The following is a 26,182-nucleotide window of genomic DNA, read 5'->3' on the forward strand; positions in this document are numbered from 1 at the left end:
AAGTATTAAAGTTATTTGATCTCATTGAGGAAACAAAAATTCAACACATATTTAGAGAAGGAAACCAAAAAGTTGATTATTTAGAAAACGAAAGAACAAATAGAGAAGAAATATGAATATTTAATAAATTAATTAATTAAATTCAATATTTAATTTCATAATTTATAAAAGTACCTAATATTAATAAATCTTAAAACGTATACATGCAAGAAGCGCCAAATAATGATTGGGGAAAACATCATTAATCAATAAAATTGACATCATTAGATTAAGCCTTCTAGATCTTTCAACCCCTTCTCATCTATATAGGTAGTTTCACTTTCCCAGAGTGGCAAATGTAATCTATTGTTAAAGCTTTGCAGAGTAGATTTTAGCATGGATATAGTTGTCATCATTTTCCACATGTCAGAAGCTAGGACAATGGCATTCAAGGGAGTGGCATTCAAGGGTCATGTCAAACCTGAAACGTGGAATATGATTTTGAACCTATGGATGACCTTTCTAGGGTAGTTGTCAGTAGAGTTTTAGGTGAGAAAATCTTCAACTATGACTACACATGGCACATGAATAACACTGCAATTGGGTCATTCATAGCTTGTCTAGCCAAGGAAAACATAGAGCAGAGTCTGATCATAAACTTGTGTCATGACATCTTTGACCTAACTTGGTTGGAAGGGTTGGAACATGTGGTCTTAAGCATTGTGAACGAAAGGATTTCTCTCCTGGAGGTCTATATGAGTCACCCGCCAGGCAGTTTAGGTCTAGCTAAAGTTTTCAGGCACCTCATTCTGACAATTAGGGATAATACCAAGTTTGATCAAGCATGACAGAAAATGAAGGCGAATATTTTTTTTCTTTAGCATAGGAGAGGAAGAGTGGTCGAGCCAAATATGGAATGGTTCTAGAGCTATCTGAAACTCTATGCTACATATGTTGAGCCTAAGGTTGATTTGGAAAACTTGGAAAATGTAGAATTCATTCTCCCCAATTTGCACAAATAGAGTAAAGAGCAAACCGACTTCATCTTTCCTCCAGTATGCGGGGTGACTAACAACAAAGAAACGTCGGAGACTAACAACAAAGAACCGTGAGAGATTATCATGGTATCCATTAAAAAGGAAGAAATATAGAATGTGGGATTTTTTCTAATGATTTAAACAGTAGCAAATTCTGTGTGCAAGGTTTTTGTTTTTTAGGGCATATGTTTTAGTCTATGTGGGTATCCGTCTGTTTGGTCATAGGCCAATTTTTCTCATCTTTTTGCCCCAGTTATCTCACTATTAATAGGGTTTATGTATTTGGATATCAACAATTATGTACACATTTCGGCTTATAAGTTTGTGAATAGTAAGTAGTAGCATGATGATCCTTATATGGTGAAAGTTGTAAGTAAATATCATAGATAATGGAATCAATATATTCAGTTAACTTCTCTATGTTTGATAGATCGCCTTTTGTCTCTTTGATCGGTATATTATATTCATTTGAACCCGTCTTGGTAGATTTATTATGATATATTTCACTGATTTTGTGATTAATCAAATTGGTTTCATAAAGAAATAGAGGACGGTTAGTAAGTATTAAAAATTTATGAATCTCAAGAGGATGCGAATATTAATCATCTCAGTAGGTATAAATCTCATAATTATATATTAGGTTCATTTGTATGGAGAATATCCTTTAGATAAGGATAAATACTAACCAACATGAATTAGGTATCGGGTCTATGGACCATCTTTTCATAAGCAAAGATCATTAGACATCAGGAAAGTAGAAGTACAAATTGTTTTTACACCAATACTGGGATTAATTTCACATAATTAAACATAAGTTAAAAATGTGAGGTATCTTAATTTAACATCTTGGGGCTTGAGAACTCAATTGGGTAGTAGTCTAATAATTAGTACTTCATATGTATTTATGGAAAGTGTGAATGGTTACATTGATTTTCTCACAAGCTTAAGAAGATTAACACTCTTAACACTCGATTCCCCTCAAGATTCTGATCATCACAAGTAAACGTTAACAAATAATTTAAACTTGCAATAGCACAATAATGATTCCTCTAACAAATAAGAACAAATACACATGAACCTATAATAAATAGGACTCATAAGTAAATTTTTTATTTTTTTTAAAAGCGTATAATGATCAAAGACATTATGTTAGATCAAACATGATTGATAAGAAGACTATGCATAAACATTATGGATTAGGTAGGAGCTAGATAACATTATAAACTTAAATAGTCTTGGAAATCAGCTAGAAGAGAGTTAAATAAGGAAACAATTTAAAAAACCCTAAAAAAAAAATGGTTAAACCAATCAACACAATTTAATAGGGGGTAATATGAAGCACCGAATATTAATATGGAAGGAAAGTTAATTTTCAGAAAGGATTTTGTTATGAGGCACTCTACACTTGCATTCTGATTTCTAACTCATTTAATTTTTGTTTTTTAAAACTCAGAAGCTGACATCTAACTTCAAATTGGAAGCTAGTTGTGTTTTATGATGCAAATGTCAATCAAATCTCTAAACCAAGGAAGGATATTAGATGTAAAATTGGAATATGGCTTCTTCTTGATCATGCAACTTTCATATCTCGTGGAAATGTCTTAGCAATGGGCTCATCCATGTATGAATAAAATTGATAGTAAAGAGATTGATAATACTAGGGCATGCCCCTTTCAAATTTGTATAATATAGGACTTCAGTCCTAGGTAAGACTAGAGGTTTTCTTACTTCGACTACCCGTTTGAACGGAGGAATTCTATAACTTTATTTTCTTTTATCTATTTTAATAGAAGGTTTCACTTGTTTACTAATAAAAAAATTAAAAAAATAAAACTATAATTGTAAATATAGAGAAATTTAACTTTCTATTTAAATCAAATTAAAGATTTGGAGATTAAGAATGATAAAAATAGTTCTCAAAACAGTTTCATTTTAACTTTCAAAACTCATTTCTATTCTTTCTTAAGTATAAATTGAAATAAATATAATTAAATAATTAAATTCATTTCAATGAGAGAAAGTTAAAATTTATTGATTTTCAAAATTACAAATTAATTCTTTTGTAGTATTCTTCTTATTTTATTTTGAAAAATAAATTTAAAATATATAAAATCTTAAAGTGTAGAAATGATATATTAATTTTTTATTTCATTTTTAAATTCAAAAGTCAAACTAACTTAGAAACACAAATGTTTAGTTTGTTTTTTTCACAAATCTTTTATATTAATTAACCAATTCCTTGAATTTTTCATTTATCTAATTTTAAATAATTTATTTTGTCAAAACCTTTTTTTTCACTTACACTTAATACTTTATAATATTAAAAAATCTAATAATATATTTTAATAACATAAGGTAGGGACTCAACCTGGTATCATTTCTTTTAATAAAAAATCAAACATAAGAAAATGTATCTTAATAAAAGGAAAGTATGGATACCTTAAAAATATTTAAGTTGGACTATATGATCATATATCGTTGGAACTAATTTGACTTATATAAATTATTTATTCACATAAGAATTATCATATTAATAAGAAATTATTATGATATGAATTATTGATTAATAAGAGAATTATGCTTAGATGGATTATGTATTTATTAATAAGAGTGATATTATTTATTAAATGAATGTATATGTAAGAAAATTATGTGTCTTCTATAAGTTTATAGGGCTTTAGAAGGGAAAATGACTATGTGGAACTCGGATAACCTTAATGGATTTAAATTACACCATCACCCTCACCGCTTAGCTATGATGTTTTCCAATGGGGTAGTGATTGAGCCCTCTTCAAATGTTATGCTTCTAACATTGGGGGAAGGAGATAGCAAGTGTAGGAGTAGGCCTCAACCTATATTGACAACTGTAAAAGTGCCAAGGTCATATGTGCTTGGAACTTCAATACCTCTCTATGCCCCTTAGAAAAATTTGGTGGTCTTGAGAATATTTTTGAAAGTATGCATGATCTATATGGGTTTCTTAGATTGAATTACCTCATTGATATGAGACTTTAGGAAGTGAAGTTCGCCTAGTCCAATAATAGATTGCAACACAATTTCATATAGATTAGACTCGATAGAGTTCTCCTTTTAGCCGATTGGGATATTATGCCCTACTAATCTGGGTAGATTTTGAAGACCTAAAAAAATTAACCCACTCAGAATCTCTCAATATTGGCATCAATGTGCAAAGAATGGAAAAATATTCTTGATACAACTTGAAGCATGTCAAAATGAATCTATTTTCTTGAGATATGCTTGGTCAAACTAGTTAACTAAAAAGGTGAAATTTGGCCATCTCAAAAGTGGTTAGCAAAGGTTTTCAAATTGAAGAACTCATTGAGGCTTTCCAACAACATTCATTTCATCGAAAATGGAGATCATATGTGGAAGTTATGCTAATTCAAATTTCCTAGGAAAAAGTGTTGACCAGTCAAATAATGACATCAACATGATGTCAGCAGCCTAGTTAGCAAATTGATCCACTCTTGTAGTGACTCATGTCACTAGTAGGTGAATAACCTTGTGCCATGTGGCAATGACAACTTTTACATCAATTTTAAACTTGGAAAAAGGCATGTTTAAGAGGTTTGAACTTGACACCTCATGTTCCCTATTTACCCTCCCCACCATTGAACCACATAAAATACTCAATATTATGTTTTGACAATACTTCAATTTATAGTCTCAAGATCCCATGGTAGTGTCTTAAAATCATGAGCAGAAGGTTTGAACTCCCAAGGAAACCTATCCTAGAATTACTCTCCACCAACACACCATTTTCTAATTTGTAGAAATTTGTTGATGGTATGCTTTATTTAAATAGTCTAATGGCAAGTTTTATTTTTTAAAAAAATTATCATTGAAACCAACCCCTATTTGTGAAAAGGGGGTAAATTTTAAACTGGTAAAGGCTATAAATGCCATGTAAAGGGAGTTATAAGTGGTTAGTTTGTTTCACCTAAATTAGTCAATTTTTATGTATTCAAAGGGTTGATAAAACTTTTGGAAAAGACATTTCAAGAGGAGGAAATTTGAAGAATTGTTCAAGAAGACTTGTAGAAGTCTTTAAATTTTTCCTGAGAGTAAATTTGGTGAAAATTTTGGAGTTAAACTCTTTTGTGAAGAATTAGAGAACTAAGTGATCTCATGAATGAGATAATAACTTAGGGAAATTCTTTAAGAAAATTCTCGTGACTTTTAAGTCATTATTGTAAAGGCTTAATGCCTATTGAATTCATGTACTCTTATTGCAAGAGACTAGGGAGAGAGTTGTAGTTTTATTACTTAGCATTGTAAAAGGTGGTGAAGGAGCTAGGTAGAAACATGTTGCTATCAAGTTTCTATCATCGTAGTGTGGAAACAAAAAGAATATTGTAACTCCATGGAAGACCATAGTGATGTATATTTTTGCATCATAATAAAGTCATCGATCTTGCAAGTTTGTAGATCCAGAGATGTAGCCAAAGTCTCATGAACTCCGAAATCAATTCCTTTGTCTCTTGTTCTTTCTAATGCATATTTCTTTCTAATTAGTTATTTTCTAAATTTCTAAGTATTATTTGTTTAGTTCACAAGAAACTTCAGTTATGATCTTTGTTTTAAATATGCATCCTAGCAAATCTAAAAATTGTAAGTGATTCATAACATGCAAATCATGTTTGGTATCAAAGCTACTCTAACAAGTTGTAGGTTGTGAGATACTTGGAGCAAATTCAAGCAAGGTGAGGCAAGATAGCTTCACACAAGGAAAATCAATTCCTTTTGTCTTTGAAACATAATTTTTTGAGGCCTTCATGGTGATGAAAGCCACAGTTGATGAAATGTATGAACAATGGAAGTCTAAAAAGAAGGTTTCTTGAAGGAAGATCAAGATGAAGACTTTGTAGAATCTTCGCATTCATCTTAGTAGCTACATTAAGAGTATGTTGACTTGTAGATTAAGAGTACATCTAGAATAAGAGACAACAACATGAGGATTTGTCATGGAAACCTATAACGGGGATTAAGAGTACTATTAGCTCATTGTCATTATCATCTTTTTATTTGTTAGTACTTCTAATATGGTGTACATGGATAACAGTTGAGGTAATAAATACAAAAAGATGTGGGAAAATGAAAATGGGTAGCAATTTGATTGCAATTTTCATAATTATTTTACAACTTTTTGGTGAAGCAAGTGTGCAAATAAGGTGGAAAGATACTAGACAAGTGGGAAAGTGTTTCTCTCACTTAGTGTATAGTTAAGAACCTTTTGGAGGTCCAAAAGTTCCTTTACTGGGGAGGAATGATCTGAGTGGATCTTGAAGACCTCAAAAATTTAACCCACTCAGAATCTCCCAAGATTGACATCTATGCATAGAGAATGGTGAAACATTCCTAACACAACTTGAAGCTTGTTAAAAGGTGTCTATTTTCTCAAGATATCCTTGGTCAAAAAGGTTGACTAAAAAGGTGAAATTTTACAATCTCAAAAGTTTTCAATAATGGGTTTCAAATTAAATAACTCATCAAGAGCTTTCCAATAACATTCATTTCGTCAAAAATGAAGATCGTATGTGCAAGTTATGCACATTCAAAGCTCCTTGGAAAAAGTGTTGAGTAGTCAAATGATGATATCAACATGATGTGAGAAGCCTAGTTAGCAAATTGATCCAATCTTGTAGTAACACGTGTCACTATCCAAGAAAATAATCTTGTGTCACCTGGCACATCCTCTCTTCAATGATAGTTTTTACATCAATTTTGGTTTGGGAAAATGTGTTTAAGAGTTTGGAAATTGAAACCTCATGTTCCCTATTTTCCCTCTTCGCCATAGAACCATGCAAGATTGTTTATATTATGTTTCAACAATATTTTAAATTTTTTGTCTCAAGATGGCATGGTGATGTCTTAAGATAGTGGTTGAACGGTTTGACCTCCCAACCACCTCTATCCTAAAAATACTCTCAACCAATGCACCATTTTCAAATTTGGAAATTACTTGGGGTTATGTTTTATTTTATGAATTTCGAACTGCCAGTTTTATTTAAAACAAAAGTTTTCATCAAGACTAACCCCTATTTATTAAAAGGGCATAAATTTTAAATTGGTAAAGTCTATAAATGCCATGTATAGGGAGTTATAAGTAGTTATTTTGTTTCACCTAAATTAGCCAATTTTTTTGTATTTAAAGGGGTGATAAACCTTTTTGAAAAGGCATTCTAGGAGGAATAAACTTGAAGAATTATTCAAGAAGACTTGAAGAAGTCTTTATAATTTTTTTGAAAGCAGGTTTGGTGAGAATTTTGGAGATAAAATCTCTTGTGAAGAATTAGAGAACTAAGTGGTCTCATGAATGAGATAAGAACTTAGGGAAATTATTTGAGAAAATTCTAATGACTATTTAGTCATTACTATAATGGCTTAATGCATGTTGAATTCATGTACTCTTATTGCAAGAGGGAAGGAGAGAGTTACAATTTTATTTAAAACAAAAGTTGTCGTTAAGACTAAACCCTGATTATGAAAAGGGGGTAAATTTTAAATTGGAAAAGGCTATAAATGCCATGTAAAGGGAGTTATAAGTAGTTATTTTGTTTCACCTAAATTCATCATTTTTTTTCTATTTAAAGGGGTGATAAACCTTTTGAAAAAGGCATTCTAGGAGGAGTAAACTTGAAGAATTATTCAAGAAGACTTGGAGAAGTTTTTATAACTTTTTTGAAAGAAAGTTTGGTGAGAATTTTGGAGTTAAATTGTTTTGTGAAGAATTAGAGAACTAAGTACTCTCATGAATGAGATAAGAACTTAGGGAAATTCTTTGAGAAAATTCTAATAACTTTTTATTCATTACTATAATGGCTTAATTCCTATTGAATTCATGTACTCTTATTGCAAGAGAGAGGGAGAGAGTTGTAGTTTTATTTCTTAGCATTGTAAAAAGTGGCAAAGGAGCTAGGCATGAACAAGCTGCTAGCAAGTTCTTATAATCACAGTGTGGAAGTAGAAAGAATACTGTAACTCCAAGGAAGACCATGATGATGTATAATTTTTGCATCATAATAATGATAACGATCTTTCGAGTTTGCAGATCCAAAGACATAGCCAGAGTCTGGTGAACTCCGAAATCAAATCCTTTGTCTCTTGTTCTTTCTGATGTATGTTTCTTTCTACTTAGTTATTTTTTGCATTTCTAAGTATTGTTTTCTTAGTTCATAAGCAATGTCAGTTAAAATCTTCATATTAAATATGTATCCTAGTGAATCTTAATATTGTAAGTGATTAATAACAAAGAGTTTACAAATCACCTACACCTCTCTCCATGGGTTACTTTGGAATGTCTCAGATCATTCAATTGTTTTCTTTAAACAGATGAGTAAGAAACTAGGAAAAATGAAACCTTTTAGGCATGAGCTCATGTGGAATTCTTGCCCCTAATTTATAGAATATAGAGAAAGGTGGTGGAGCATATGAACATATTTCACATAACTAAATGGCTTGGAAGAAGTCTTTATTTGCAGACATATTAAAGAAAAAGGAAGAAATAGAAGGAAAAATGTAGTTTTTTAAGGAAAGAATTATGAAGGAAGACCTTATAAATACCACACATGAGGAGGAGATGAGTTGGAGGAGGAAATGGAAACATATAGTAAAAAGAGAAAACAATTTCTCAAAATAAAGATTTAGCATTTAGTTTCTTATAGAAGGGAGATAGGAACAAAACTTCATAGGTTGGCCTCAAAATACAAGAGAAGGAACACCACTAGGAATCTCATTCATAATAATAATATTAAACTCACTCAAGGAAAATATTGGAAGATGGATCACTTCATACTTCTAGGAAATTTATAACCCTTGATAGTTGCAGGTGGACTTGATGTTGGAGAATGACATTATGGAAATCATAAACCCAGTGGTTGATGAGAGGATAAACCAAGACATGATAAGAAAGTTAACTGAAGAAGAGGTAACAAGGGCTATTTTTTCTATGGGAGCATTCAAGGTCTGTGTAAAAAATGGTTTCCCTATGGCCTTCTTCCAAGATTTTCGGGAGATTATTAAATATGATCTTCTTTATGTTGCTAAGGACTTCATTAGAACAAGTAGAATTCGTAAAGAGATAAATAAGACCTTTATTTTTTTTGTGCCTAAGGTTGTTAATCCTGATCACCTAGAAGAGTTTACACCTATAAGTCTATAAAACATCATATATAAAATTTTATCAAAAGTGATAGTGAACCACATGAAGGCTATTATAAATAGGACTATTAGCCCTAATCAAATTTTTTTTATCCCTGGATGATAGATTCTGAATGTAGTGATAACCTGCCATGAGGTTCTTCATTCTAGGGAAAGGAGTGGGAACCTAAGTATAGAAATGAAACATGATATTTCATAGGCCTATGATAAGGTGAGGTGATAATTTTTTATCAAAATAATAATGAAGTTTTTTTTGAAGAAAATTTCATCTCTATATTAAGGGAAGTTATAGATATTGTCGAATTCTCATTTATGGTTGATGACACCCTAGGGGAATTCTTCCAAGATGAGAAGAGACTCTGACAAGGAGACCATCCATCACCTTATCTTTTCATTATGGTGGCTGAAATTATAGGGAGAAATCTATTGGCTATAGTGGCCTAGGGAGAAATTATGTAGATTAAATAGGCCAAAACACTCCTATTGGAGGTGTTGCAACAATTTGTTGATAACATGTTCCTCTATGGATTATTGTCCATCAACAAAGCTAGTATATGGAAGAATGTGTTGAATAGTTATGCCCAAGTCTTGGGAAAAAACATTAATTATTAGCGAAGGAACATTTACTCCTTCAACATTGACTTCAATTTGTAAGAAAAAAATTAACAAGAAGGTGAATTGCCAATTGATGAGTCTCCCAAATAGTTACCCATTTCTTCCTCTTGTTCCAAAGGATGTCAACCTCCAATTCTAGAATATTGTGGTAGAAAGAATGAAGAGGAAGCTTGTATTTTAGAAAGGTAAGGTTCTTAGTAATGCAAGGAAATTGTAGTTAATTACTCCCTCTATCTAAGGAATCCTTGTTTACTTTTTGTACTCATTCAAAATATCTAGTTGTGTTAAAGACATCCTCAAAAAACTACATAAGAACTTGCTATGATAGAGAATGAAGGAGAAGTTAAAATTAAGTCATGTAAGCTAGGAGAAATTTTATAGAACTAAATCTGATGGGGGGTTTAATCTAAGAAGAATAGGTGACTTGAATAAGACCCTCATAATGAATATTTGTTGGAGATTAGCCCAAGACTCAGTTTCTTTGTGCAAAATGACAAGATTTAAATATCTTGGAGGGAGGCATTTCAATCAAGTCCTATATATGGATGGTCTTTCAACTAGCTCAAGCATATGCAATAACATTGTAACAATTAGAAAATACTTAAGAGAGGAAATTTTTTGGAACATTGGTGATGGGAATTCGGTAATATTTTGGAAAGATGGATAGATTGGTGATTCCCCTTTAAGGTTCACAAAGTTTTCTCATCTAAAAGAATAGTAGGTGAACACTAATGGTCTTGAGGTTACCTATTATATTTAAAATAAGGAGTGGAAGGTTTTTAATATGAGGAACTTCAATTTTATTGATAAGGTTGTGTATGTGGAGATGGTGTACCTACAACAGTATAATTGGAGAGGTTGGAGACTTGGAGTGGAGAATGCTTTAGTAGTATAACTTGTTCCCCAAAATCAATTTCTTTTTTTGGTCTGTTATGTATGATAGTATCCTACAATTGATAACCTCAAAATTCATGGCTTCCAAATGGGAAAACAGTGTGTTCTATGTAGTAGGAAGGAGGAGACTATCTCCCACCTTCTGATTCATTAATCCTATTCTACTCCAAGATTTGGTAGGAACTATTTAATCAATTGGGGAGCTCTTTGATGTTGAATACGAATGCTCATCAATTGATCTTGGCTTGGAAGAGTCCAACCAATCACCCCCTTATTAAAATGACCTAGAAAGATATACCCCCTATGTTTGTTGCAAAGCATGGAAAGAGAGAATAAATAATATATTTAGAGAGAAATTGTCACCTCCTAAGGTGGCTTCTCAAATAATAATGATTTTAATAAAGGAAATTGCTCTAATATGGAAGTGGAACTGACCCACTCGCTACCCCCCCCACCCCCCCCACAACAAAAAAAAACCACACAAACACATCTAGATAAGTGTTGGGAAAAACTATGTGATATCTCACAATTAGTGGAGAAGGTGGACAACTCAAAGACCCAAGGAAGAATGGGAGGGAAAAAAAGGCCCCCCCAAACCCCCACCCTACTTGAATTGGTGGAAATAAATTTTTGATGGCTCAAGGAGCGAAGAGGATGGTGATGGAGGAGTAATCAAGAATGAACATGGTGTTTCCATGAAATAATATTCAGGGAATTGCAAGAAAGTTTCATGCAATGAAGTGGCAGTTCTTTCTCTCTTGTGCACTTAGGAAATCACCCATATTAGTAGAATTCAAAATTTGATAATTGAGGGAGGCTCTTTGTTAGTTATTTAGGCCACCTAAAGACATGAATCAAATAATTTGGCATGCCACATCAATCATAACGAATACACAAACTCTTCTAAATAGAATTAGAGAATTCAAATTTCATCATGCGTATAGGGAAAGAGATTGGATGACAGATAACCTAGTGGAATACAAACACAAAGTAATTAGATCGCTCACTCAGAATGAGGCCTTTTCAAGATGTGATTAAAATATTAATTAATAGAGATAGGGTTGTCCTTGTTATAATTATTCTTTATTTTAATGGTTAATTTGGAAATGGGAAATTTTAATTTGGCTTCCTTGTTACTAAATGACTTAGAGGACCTTGTTCATAAAATGTTAAATTTGGTGGAGGAGATGGAGAGGGTTAGTTTAGTTTGGGTTAAGTGTGTCTTAAAAGTAGAATTATGACTCTCCATGTGAAGTGCAAGTCCCTAATCCAAACCAATATTTGGGGTGATTTTTTTGAGTCCTAATTTACAAGACTTCCTTATTATCAGTGACTTGTTTTAAGGAAATGCTATGAAATAGTGATTCTCTGGAAATAAGAGAATATGCATGATTTCAATGAATTAAATATAAATCACAAGTGTATTCATAACATTATAGGCCTTCATTATTTTGATTTGAACTACAGAGTGAGGAAAGACTTACCTCTACTGTCTTTGAGTAGATTTTTACAGTTCGTAGGTGGTATGGATTTTTAGCTGAAGTATAAAGATAATGATTTGTTTGTGGATCTTCATGAGAATAAAGTCATGGAGAATGCCAATGCTAGAATCAAGGGACCAAGAATTTAATCTTAGAACATTAGGAATGATAAGGTAGCATAGAAATACTTAAAAGAAGGTGGAATCATCCCTTTTATGGAGAGAATTGAAAGCAAATATGAGAAGGTGACATGGTAGTTTATGGATTCCTAGAAGAACCAGTGGGTTAGCATTAATGGTCTCTCTTTTGAAGTTACATAGGAGGTGATCAGTAACATTATAGGCATGGTTATAGAAGGAAAAACATGGAGGAAGAAACCTAGGGTTGGATATGAGATGAGTGTACTAAAATATTTCTAACCTAATGGAGCTCCAGTCCATTAATATGAGGGATGTACTCATGAAAATATTCCTGAACAGTAGAACATGGTCTATTATTTTATCATGAGGAATATAAGCATAAAACATAGAGTTAAGGTGTGTTACTAATTATACTTCCATGTCCTTAATCACTTTATGAATAGGGAATGCATCTCTTTTCCTTATTTGTTACTTCCCTCTATGGAGGATTATGTGTGGAATATTTGTAAGAAGAAATAGGAAGGAAAAATCTACAATGTTTACCACAAAGCTGTTATTTTTTTGCTTGTTCAAATTCTACAAATGCCTTCACCTAAATTTTTTGATTCTTAGCCCTTCCCTATTAAAAATCATTGAGATTGCACAAATTTGATTCCCATCTACCAAAACCCAAATCAATAGGGAGCCTTTGGTTGTGGCGGGAAAGATAAAAATGAAAAATATTGAGGTCCTAGATGTTGAAAGTACTAGTACCACTGTTGGGAAGGGCAATATTAGGTCGAGAAAAATACTGATAGAAAAGAAACCCTTGGAAAAACTTGAAAATTTTGAGTCCATTGATAATTCAAGAAATAAAATTAATCCTAGACATAAAAGGAAACCTCCATTATCAAAAATTATGAGGAATAGGAGGAAGAAGAGACTAGTAGTGAAGGGAATGATGAGGAGGTTATGGGAGGGGAACATGACAACCCTTTACCTTCTTACATATCTGATAAGTTTAAAATTGAGGCCAACATTATTTAGTCTAGGAAGGAAAGGGTTATGGGAGAAAAGTGCACGATCACGTCTCTTGTTAGAATTTGTAATTTGAGAAGAAAGACTCAAGGGGCGATTTTCTATGAGAGGTTCTGATTAGAAGGAGGAGAGTATTTGGGGAGTGAGACCTAGATGGAAGTGAGTACCAGAGGGAAAACTAATAAATATTAGGGGAGCCTAGATATGGCAAGTTAGAGGAGACCATCACTAGTCTAATTAGGAAAAATGAGCACCTAGGGGACAACTTTCATAGGATTTCTATCTTCTCTAGTAGGATCATGCATTTAAATATGAATATTCTTCATTTGTTTCAGGTGAGCAAGGAGGACAATACTAAGGATAAGAACATGGAAACAACCCATTCGATGTATGGCTTTCTGGTAAAGGATTGGAAATGCCTAGTATCAGAGAAACCAAGGAACCAAAGCAAGGAGAGTTAGCTCCTACCTCTGTGCTACTTTTCAATATATATTTTTGTTATGATTACTAGTTTTCGTTGAGCCCAAAGGGCTTTCTATATTGATGTTTTATGGACTTGTTTGATGCTCAATGAAATTTTTTGGGCAATTCTTATGTATAATGATCACAATATTATAGATATTAGCTGTAGTAAATTTTAAAACATCTTAGTTTGGGGGTTCTTGATATTAATTCCAAGGGGATTGGTTAATATGCTGGTAGTGACTATTGACTAATTTTTTACTTTTCTTTTCTATTCTAGGTTAGCCACCATTTTGGTTTCTTTATAACATATAATATATATCCTAATAGAAGATAAAATTGTTGAGTAGACCAGGAGTGGCAAGTGCAAATATTATGGCTCCTTTCTTTTGAGGATGGACCCTTAGCCCTTGCCTCATTCCAGTGCTCCTTGCTTCTTGGTTCTCTTGTTTTTCCTATTTTCTTTATTTTTGTAGCACTAGTTGGTGCCATTGCTACTTGTAGTCTCTTATTTTGTATGGTTTTCAGTCCCAAAGTCCTTTGTGGTCTCTCATTGGACATTAATAAATTTATCTTATCTAGGATAAATTATGTCACACCAAATCTATTGACATTATAGTCAAGGTTTTTATTAGTGGCATACACTTATTTAGATTGTAAGTATATACTAGGCTTATTGTATAGTTAACAGTGTCAATCAAGCATTTTAGTTGTTACTGAGTTCTACAGTTGCTACTGAGTCCTTTGGATAGATTTCACTTTTTTTTGAGTAGTTAGCACTATGACAATGATTAGTACTGTAAACCTAGCATCCTAGTGTATGCCAAGTTTACCAAAGCAAACCAAGTTGTACAGTGCTTACCAAGTTCATAGTTGATGTGATGTGAATCCAGTGTTGATCGAACCACTCAGTGTTAATCGAGTGGCTCAGTTTATATTGAGCTCATAGTGAAAGCATTGACCGAGCTATGCAATATGAATCAAGATTCAATTTATATGTCAAGTTTCACAATATTCACTAAGTCACCAGTGTAGACTGTGTTCAAGACTACTTGGAAGTGATCAATATGGACTAAGCTTCTATGTCTACCAAGTGCATGATGATGTGGAGCATTGACAGTGGATGCCAAGTAGTAGAACCTTACCGAGTCAGTCTTCAGAACCTGAGTTCCTATAGTTTGAGCTGACTTTGTAATATTTGTGTAAACTTGTATTATGGTTGACTTTGTAATTGTGTAATTGGATCGGTATAAATGTAATGTATTATATCACATCCAAAGTGTGAATATATGCAAACAATGTGAGATGTAATCAAAGAAAAGTAGAAGAGTGAATTACAAAGGCTACAATAGTATGAGTAGCAAAGATTCATCTATCACAGTAAGATGATTTGTACACTCAAAGGAATCTCATTGAGAAAATGTAGTTGCCAATCAAAGATCAGCTACTACTTCATCCTAAAAAGTGGATCAGTCAAATCCTTTAACAAGTTAGACCTAACAATCTTGTGTAAATCTCTTTATTGAGTGCATACTTTATTGTATGTTTGAAAATCCTTTAACAAGGTGGACCTAGTAGTCCTTATTGATCCTAACAGGGCAGATCATTAGAAGTGATCAATGTAAGCCTTAACCGACCAACTTTATACCAAAGTACTAAAGCTTGTGCGTATTATCCCCACCCCATTTTTACTTTCTATTTGAAACTGCTCCTAACATGGTAGATCATTAGAAGTGATCAATGTAAGCCTTAATCGACCAACTTTATACTACCATACTAAAGCTTGTGCGTATCATCCCCACCCTAGTTTTACTTTCTATTTGGAAGTTCTTTGGGTCACCAAATCATGTATGTCAAAGTGTTATGTATGCTTTCATATTTTCAATTTCTCATGCATGCAATTAGATCAGAATATATGTGAAGGATTAGTTGGTAATTGATGTTAAAATTGTTATCTATTACTAATTCACCCCTCCCCTCATAGTAACTTAGCCTTTCATAATGTTTCCAATAATTGGTATCAGAGCTTTTGTGGTTCTTAGAGAAAATTTTAATAGCTTGAGCAAAGATGAAAGGCCATGGAGATATTCAGACTTCACAAGGCTATTGACAATGAGAAGATAGATTTGGAAATGGCTATTGCCCAAATCAAGAAAGAAAATGAGCAACTCTCTCAATCCCTAAAATGAAGAAAAGATCTTGCATTGAAAAAAGAATTGAAGAGCTTCATTAAGTAAGCAACCCAGATGAAGTCAATGAAGCAATCAAAGAACTCTTAGAAAAGAATGGTTCACTACATGAAGAAGTAAGAAAACTAAGAAAAGAGAAAGAAATTCAGTTAGTAAGGCTATGTGAAGTTATGGAAGAGAAAAGAAAAATTAAAAAAGAAATAGAAGGAAAAGATAATAAGATTCAACATCTATCCCTTCAGCAAGCTAACTTCATCAATCGGCTAACCAATGCAAATGAAGAAATCATGAATCTAAGAGCACAAAATGAAAGATTGTAGAATGATCTAAACACTGAAAAATAAACCAATGAAAGGATGATGAAGTCCCAAGCATACATGAATTAGTTGAATAAGAAAATCCATTATAGATAGAAAGGAAAAGCATGAATTGGATATATAGAAGAAGGTGAATCATCCAAAAAAGGAGCTCAAAAGAATTAAAGACCTACTTGCAATTAATGTGGAAAGATAGGTCATACATCAAAAAAATGTTGGAGCAATGGAAAAAGAAAATTCAATGGAAAGTGTTACAATTGCAATCAGCATGGTCATAGAGCTAGTGAATGCAAAGAGAAACCCAAGTTTGAAGGAAAATGTCACAAATACAACAAACATGGGCACAAGTCATCAGAATGCAAAAGGAAGATACTGAATCCAACATAATAGATTGTAAAATCTATATTGTGTTGGGAGTATATAACTTGGTGCAGATTTCATTACTGTGGAGAATTTGGACACATTGGAATGAATTGTGTAAAGCATCATATGAGAAAAATGGATACTACTAAAAGATGTTTTATTTGTACTAAATTTGGTCATCTTGCCAAGAACTACATGAAAAATGGAAGAATTGAACATGAAAAGAAGGAAAAAGCTGATAACATTAGAAAACAAATGAGACAACAATTGGTGCCAAAATCTACCAAAAATGGAAATCCAAGTTGTGATGAACAAGTCACTCAAGAATTGGGTGACTCCACCTTTTCCACTTGATCTCTCAAAGGAGAACTAGAATTGGGATACTAAAGAAGTCATCATATACCAATTCTAGTTAGCAGGATAGAAGATCCAAATTAGCACTCAAGATGCAAAGGGGATCACCAAGTAAAAGATAGGAATGACTATCGAGTAAAGTTGGGTTATTGTCTCACCAAGCAAGGTCGGGTTGTAGACTCTACCGAGCAAGGTCGGGAATAACTGAAGCATGTGTGGTTATTGAGTCATGAAGACTTTGTCGAGCTTTCAATAAAAGGAAGTGGATGAAAGTTTGTTAACTTGGACAAACATTTGTACCAAACATTTATGGAAAATTTTCATAAAAGGGTGAAAATGAAGTCATTTCTCACCACAAATTTTTGTGATCTATTTGCGTGAAGTGATCTTCAGAGCATTCAAGTGATTTGAATGAATTGTTACCAAAAATTTTCATATTCTCTCAAACCCTACCAAATGAAGATGGCATCCAACAACAGAAAATTGAAAAGAGGTTCAAACATGTTAGTTCAAGGAGTGGAATGGAAGGTACTAGATTTCAAGTTGACTCTTGTAGTTGTAGAAACCCTAGATCCATGTGGAGCATAGTCTCAAATCCCTCCCAAGTTACTGTTAGTTAATAATATATGTTCTCATTTCAAATGTGCTATACAAGATATCAGTACACTAGAAATGGATGAAAGTTTGAAGGAGTTATGCATTGATGATGTGTTGAAACTTGAACATCAATATCTTGAGACAAAAGGTTTAACTCATATTCCTCACTTGCCACAAGATTTCCAAGTAAAATGGATAAGGTTTATCCTTAATCATGTGCACAATGGTGAGTTGTGGTTGGAACAACCAATTTTGATAACCAAGAAGATGATCTACAAGATCATTGGTTTTCTAATGCTGGCAAAGGCAAAAATGACTAAAATCCTAAGTCAGGTTGAACTAGAGAAGAAAACCCTTGCCGAGTGGGATGGAAAGGGTATGAAAATAAATAGTGTGACTGAGATGGAATTAAAGTTTTGCATTCATGAAATTTTCCACAAAATCTATAGTTTAAGCAGATTGAATAGTGTATTGTGCAAAGTAGTTGACTTAACATACAAGGAAGTCAAGAATAACCTCTCTCTTGACCTTGTCGAGTTACCATTTAACCAATTCAACAAGAACATGGAAAGAATAAGGACCTCAAAGAACAATCCATGTAGGTTCAATTCACTCTTGACATGTTTATTCTTCTATGTTCAGAAATTCTTTGCATCAAAAGGTACTATTGTTCGGAGAAAAGATGTGCTAGTGCTTTATCAAATTAATTAGTGCATTGTTGAAATGGGAGAAAATTATGCAAGTATTATTGATAATTAATTTGATGCATTCAAGCAGAAAATGAATAACAAATACCAAATTCCAAGAAAACTAGTTGAGGATTATAAAGATGATATTTGTTTCATGGTAGATAGTGACAAAGTATACATTTAGGTAGTTAGGCCTAGAATTGCATGGGTAATACCTCTAGGATATGAGGTCAATATAGATGAAACAAAGGATATAATTGAAGCATTAATTAATGAACCAGTTGATCCAAAGGTAGCCTATTTTGGCACATATGATGAGGCTAAGGCTAGGATAGAACTAGAGATTAAGCTCCCTCAGGTGGTTAACAAAGGAAAAAACAGGATTGCCAAGTTGAAAACAAGTTCCACTCTCTTGTTAACCAAGGGCAAAGGTGAAGATGAAAAAGCAGAGGATGAAGAAAATTTAGAGGAAGAAGAGCCACTGAAGAAGAAGGGTAAGGTAATCATTACCAAACCTAACAAGCCATCCACTGCAGTATTCACTAGAAGGGATTCAAGGAAGAAATCAAACAAGGAAGGAGGAGACATAATTTTCAGAAAACCTGCACCCACCTTCCAAGAAAGATTGAAAGATTTGGAGTTAGGGACTAGCATAACCAATTTCAAAACACTAAAATATGAAACTAGGAATAAAGAAGAGCAAAAGCAGATTGAATACTTGGTCATAGACAAGATGGGTAAGTGGAAATACTCACCCGATCAGCTTGCACTTCAGATTTAGAGTGTTTTTATGGATAAGATTAAGTCAAGATGGGATTTTTCTAAGAAAAATGCTAAAGATATCTATGAGCAAACCTTGAGGCAACTTATGCCAAGCTTAACTGAAAAGGAGGTGAAAAAAATCTTTGAAGAAGAATGAAGAGAAATTAACCTTAAGATTCAACTCCTGTGTTGTATTGTTGAAAGACATAGAGCATGTTGTGAAGAATGCCACAAACACATGGAAGAATGTATATCTTCTTCAAAAAATGACATGGATGACGATGAAGATGATCAGGAAGAGAAAGATGAAGAAAAAGATGATGAAGAGGTAACTCATTTTGACAACATAGATGATGAAAAGGAATAGGGGTAGGAAGCTACTGAGGAAGATGCACAAGATATAGAGGAGACTAACCTAGTAAACATTGTTGTAGTAGTCATAGCCTCACTTCCTCATTCTCCTAGAAAAATATTGATAACATCAAGCCTAGAGATAGCCTTAGTAAGATTGATTGTGACCTCCATTGAAAACACGAGCACTTAATCAATCTTTCCACTGGTCCTGCTCAACACTACATTTACTGAAGTGTCAAACACTTCATCTACCAAGCTGTAGGCTCTTCCATCTACATTAGTTTTGGATACACCAGGTATATGTACTACTAGTATTTCAATGAGTGTAGTATCAATTTTTCTAGTGAGTCCTATGATTTCTATAATTCCTACAATTTCTATAATTGTTTCCATTCCTAGTACACAAGCATTAAGTGCAAAGATAGTTGAGACCAAGCCTCAACTGAGCACCATTTTTTTGGGTAAAGGTAAAGAAAAGGAGGAGGATTTAGATCTTGATGAGGAAATTTTGATTCCTAATTGGGATATTTCCAAAATAAATCTTGATCAAATGCAGATCTTTGGAGAATTACTCCAAAAGAAAACCAAGCAGCAAAGGCTAATAGAGGAAAGAGACAAAGAATTTAAGATCATTGAGGATGCCAAGAATATTATAGTAGAGGCACTCAGCATAGAGGTTGATAATTCTCAACCAATTTTGTATCAGTTGGAAGAGGCAGTCCATAAGTATAACAAAGAGTTAGATGGACAAGACAAGTTATTACAGAAAGTCAAGAAAAAAATTGAAAATAAAGTGTTTGAGCTCATTGCTCAACAAATTGCCACTTACCAAGTAGAATTATCTACTATTTTGGGCTCTCTGGAAACCTCTTGCACAAGTGTAACTTTAATTTTGGTAAACTATGTGATACTTCAAATTTTACAAAGGAAATTAAAGAAAAATTGTCTAAGATTGATGAGGATCTTAAGGCAAGTGCACAATAGTTGTTGCTTGACCCAAGTTCAAGCTCTGCTCATTTTAATAAGATCATATTTTTGATAGATATGTAGGCAGAATTGCTCAGAGTAGAGGCAAGAATCATATCTACATTGATAGATATTCAAAATATGATTCTCCCAAATATGGATGCACTACAGAAGCATATTGTACATTCTAAAATGCTCATCCATGATAATAACTTCTCCATTGTAGACCACATGATTGAATTGTTAGTCAAAGTGTAGATTGCATTGCACACATACAAGTTCTTGCAAGAGAATTGGGACAAGACTTTGGCCATTATCCTTAAGGTATATTTAGGGATCTTGTCCCGTTTTAGAATTACTATGTAAATATATAGAATAAATCTTTGGCATTAATGTCAAAAAAGGGGGAGAAGATGTAAAAAAAATGTAAAGAAAATGGGGGAGAAAGATGTAAGAAGATAGGAGAAGAAGATTGTAAAAGAGAAGATTGTGAAGGAAAGAAGATGTATTTAGATGTACACATCATATGTACAGTATATTGTATATTATATGGAGGAGCATTACCATGTACAAAAATATATCTCTTATAAAACCAATTTTGAAACATCTCAAAAATAGTACACTCTACCGAGTTGGAATCACAAGGTGATGGATGAAGTTACTTAGGAACTTTTTGAATTCATTTTTGACTAATAAGTGTTTAGTTAACAATGTTAATCAAGCATTTTAGTAGTTACCAAGTTCTACAGTTGCTACCAAGTCCTTTGGACAGATTTCAATTGTGCCGAGTAGTTACCACTATGACAATGATCACCAATGTAAACTGAGAATCCTAGTGTATGTCGAGTTTACCAGTGCAAACCAAGTTGTGCAGTGCTTACTGAGTTTGTAGTTGATGTGATGTAAATCTAGTGTTGATTGAGGCACTTAGTGTTAACCAAGTGATTTAGTTTATACTAAGCTCACAGTGAAAACATTGACTGAGCTATGCAGTATGAATCAAGTGATTCAATTTATATGTCAAGTTTTGCAATATTCACCAAGTCACCAGTGCAGAATAAGTTCAAGACTACTTGGGAGTGATGAGTATGGAAGGAGCTTCTATGTCTACCGAGTGCATGATAATGCCAAGCATTGATAGTGGATGCCAACTATTAGAACTTCATCGAGTCATTCTTTATAATTGTGTAATTAGATTGGTATATATGTAATGTATTGTATCACATCCAAAGTCTAAATATATGCAAACAATGTGAGATGTAATTAGAGAAAAGAAGAAGAGTGAATTACAAAGGCTATAGCAGTATAAGGAGCAAAAAAGATTCATCTATCATAGTAAGGTAATTTGCACACTCAGTGGAATCTCATTCAGAAAACCTAGTTGCAAATCAAAGATCAGCTACTACTTCATCCTAATAGCTGGATCAGTGAAATCCTTAACAAGGTAGATCTAACAGTCTTGTGTAAATCTCTTTACCAAGTGCATATTTTATTGTATGTTTGCAAATCATTTAACAAGGTGGACCTAGTAGTCCTTATTGCTCCTAATAGGGTAGATCATCAGAAGTGATCAATGTAAGCCTTAACCAGCCAACTTTATACTCCAATACTAAAGCTTCTAGGTATCATCCCCACCCCTGTTTTACTTTCTATTTGGAAGGTTTCTAGGTCACCAAATTTTGTGTGTTAAAGTGTTATGTATGTTTTCATATTTTCAGTTTCTCATGCATGCAATTAGATTAGAATATATGTGAAGGATTAATTGGTAATTGATGTTAAAAGTTTTATCTGTTATTGATTTACCCCTCCCCTCTCAGTAACTTAGCCTTTCATAATATTTCCAGCAAAATCTCTATGAAAGCAATCACCTCTATATCCAAAATGAACTTGCATCCATCACCATGTTTAAGATTCCTAGTCTTATTATTGAACCCTCAAAAGAAAATACTATTTTATCAAACACTCTCTAATAGTAAGAGAATGCTAGCCTCATCCATGTCTTTGTGATTAATCCATGGTAAGAATAAATCATAAACAGTTCATCGTCATAAAGCTCTCTAGCTCAATAACCAATGTGCTTAGTACCACCATTGAAAACTCCTAGTGCACATTTATATAACCTAGGATACAACATGATAACATACCCTACATCTTTGCAGAGGAAGACCACATGTGCATAACCTAAGATACAATATGATAACATAGCCTAACATCTTCAAAAGGGAAGACCACACAACCTAATGACTAATATACTTAGTACGACTATTGGAAACTCCCAATACACATTTGCATATTCTAGAAAAAAAACTAACATCTACACAAAGGAAGACCACATACTCCAAAAAGCATAATCTCTCAATAGAACACGTATAATGTCAATAGTCGAATCAAGAGTCCTCCATAGCATAATTATCTCCAATCAAATGGATATAACCATCTCATGAAAATATAACTCAAGATACCAAAGAATTTCCAATCAAATGTGACTGCTAATTGTCTAGTAGAAATATGCCAATTAGCACCGCTTTGAAGATAGTTTGTATACCTTCAAGATTTAAATATTGGAACCACATTAGATCCAACTTCACAATCTACTAGTACTAGACATATTCATAAATTTAGTAAACAATTTAAAATTTAAAATAATATGAACATTATAAATGTAAAAGGTTATAACTAAACCTATAATTACTCTCTATTACCCTATAGAGTGAAGAAAAATCAAACATCCCTACATAGACTTTGAAAAGGTCCAATTGGTTAATTGCAATAACCATAAAAAATCCAATGCTTTCTCCTGATTTATTGCAATATGCCCTAACTAGGCAAAACTATCTTTGAATATTTTTTATTTATCCTTTCTAACGAGCCCTACTCTTTGAAGGAAAACACTGACTTAAGCTACATTTTACATACCACTATCAATTAAAATAAAACATTCAAATGAATCATTATTTCTTAATTAGCATTAATACAAATAGGCTACCTTATAATTTTCTCCTATAATTAGGCTCATTATCCCTAGAAAACACATACAAAACATGTTTAGATTCAAGCGAAGATAAGAAAATGCTATTCTACATATTTCGATAAAAGGGGGAACCACTCAGATGATCTCAGAATAGGAAATAAATAATATGGATAACTAACATCTTTCACATAAAAAGCCTAGAAATAGAAGCCCATGTTCAATTTCTACTGCATTAACATAGATACTTCGAGGCACAACCATCTAGCAAATCTTCTTCGCCCTATAAGAACTCTCCCTTCTGAGATACATTCCTTCCAAGATTCAATTAATGACCGATGGGACTACACCATCCATTTTATGACATCAACTCGACTCGACTCTTGTAGGGTTTTTGGGATTTTGGCCACCAATTAACAAAATTCCAAGGGCTAACAATAAGATTCATAGTTTCTCCAAACACAAAATAAAAATAAAAAAATAAAAAATTGTGCTTACTAAGTTTAATAATAAGAGGAGTCCATCAACAACAACAGTAGAACTTTTATTTAGGATCGTATCGATTGAGAAGTTAATTTTTGATAAAACTATCAATATGATACTTAAGTTTGTCAATAAATTGTCAAAAACAATTATATGAAAAATATTTTTAAAACATAGTCTATTAAATAGATTTACAATTTAAAATATTAGTATGCAAAGAATAAAAACTTAGAAACGTCAATGGACCCTTTGTCTACTAGTGAAATTGAATGACTCACAAAGAGCCCACCAGAGATCAAGTCTTGCTAAGCACAAGGCTCCAACACCATAAGGGATTGACGAGTCCCACATTGCTTGGCTCTAAGCCCAACAGGTTTCAAGGATGAGTGGGTCTATACCGGGTTCTTAAATCGATGGGTTGCCTCCCGAATCTAAACCTCCATAGAATACTTTCTTAAATTGACATATATTATTAATTTATAAATACTTTCTAGAATTTTATATTGTTTTATAAAAGTATGAATTTTTAAAAAATTAATGAAATATATATATATACACACACACAAATTCATACTCATATAAAAAATAAAATAAAATTTATTAACATAACCTACCCTATATAAAAAATTACAAATGACACAGAGTGACCGCCAAATTCCAAGCCTGGTCACAATACCCCTCTTCCTTATCCCCTCTTCAAGCCCTCAGGCTCTTATACACATTGTTAGACAAGTACAGCAAATTGAGAACTTCAAAGTATACATAAATAGATATATAAGGCTATAAGGCTTAATGTGGGTATCAATTTGATTATATCGACTGAAAGAAAACAACAAATAAGCGTGTTAGGCTCTTACATTGTTTTGAGTTGATTGCAGTTAATCCATGAAACTTTGAAAGAGTCAGATTTTTCGTTTTCCGCAAAGAATGATATATGCGCTAATTAAACATTAAATAAATATATGTGGTTGTCAACCTTTTTTCAATAGTAAACCTTTTAATTAACAAAGGGTAAGTAGCAAGAAGCAGAAATATAGGGAAGGTGAAGCTGTCAAACCTGGGGATCGACTCCTTTTTCCGCTGCCAAATGTAGTACTGTATTGTGAAAGCAATCCTCATCGTGGCTCACTAATTGCGCAACTTCTTCTGCATCTTTATATGCCAGTAAATTTTGCACTACCGCAAATTTATCATATTCCACGGCAATATGTAAAATTGTCTTATCATCTGAACACCGGATTTCAACACAATCTGGCCACGTCGATATAAATTCTTCTATTATGTCCCAACGGTCTTTGATGGCTGCTACATGAATTGCGCACATTCCAAACTCATCTTTTTTGGTCATTAAATCCTGATGGCTTGAATCAAACTTTAGCGCCGCCTTTACAGTCTCAAGATTTCCTCCATGGACGGCTGCAAGCAGACTTGGTGTTGCCCTTCTATTTTCAATACTAGCTTCATCTGCTCACATTTACATTACCTAAAATCAATATATTTATGTATAGTACAAAAAAGTATAATTCAATATGTGCAAATGATCATGAATATAACCATCTCATAAAAATACAACTCAAATTGCCAAATAATTTCCAATCAAATGTGAATGTTAAATGTCTAGTAGAAATATGCCAATCACCGCCCCTTTGAAGATAGTTTGTAGACCTTCAAGATTGAAATATTGGAACAACATTAGATCTAACATGCTAATATACTAGTAATAGTCATATTTGTAAATGTGGTGAATAATATTTTGAAAATAATATCAACATTATAAATGTAAAATTTTATAACTAAAGCTCTAATTACTCTCTATTACCCTATATACTCAAGACCAATCAAACATACCTGCATAGACTTTGGAAAGCTCCAATTGGTTCATTGCAATAACCATCAATAAATCCAACACTTTCTTTTGATTTTATTGCAATATGCCCCACCTAGGTGAAACCATCTTTGAATCTTTTTTATTTATTCTTTCTAACAAGCCTTACTTGTGGAAGGAAAATACCAATATACGATACCTTTTACATATCAGTATCAATTAAAAAATAACATACAAATAAACCACCATTTCTCAATTATCATTACTATAAAAAATGGTTACCTCATAATTTTCTCCTATAATTAGGCTCAATATCCTTATAAAAATAAATAGAAAACTTGTTTAGAAAGTGAAGATAAAGAAATGCTATTCAACATGTTCAATTCGATAAATAGAGGAATCAATTAGAAAATTTCACAATAGAAAACAAATAATATAGATACCTTACTTCTTTTACATAAAAATACAAGAAATAGAAGCCCAAGTTTAATTTCTACTGCATTAACATA

The 26,182-nt window shown here is 32.9% G+C and overlaps 1 pseudogene; it reads right to left on the minus strand.

The window, feature by feature from the left end:
• Nucleotides 1-25,730, minus strand: part of LOC149558205 (uncharacterized) — a 155,001-nt pseudogene extending 129,271 nt beyond the window's left edge.
• Between the last annotated feature and the right edge of the window lie 452 nt (nucleotides 25,731-26,182).

Source organism: Cupressus sempervirens, chromosome 5, assembly GCF_028749045.1.
Source record: "Cupressus sempervirens isolate cs-2001-9-10 chromosome 5, ASM2874904v1, whole genome shotgun sequence".
Classification (NCBI taxonomy): domain Eukaryota; kingdom Viridiplantae; phylum Streptophyta; class Pinopsida; order Cupressales; family Cupressaceae; genus Cupressus; species Cupressus sempervirens.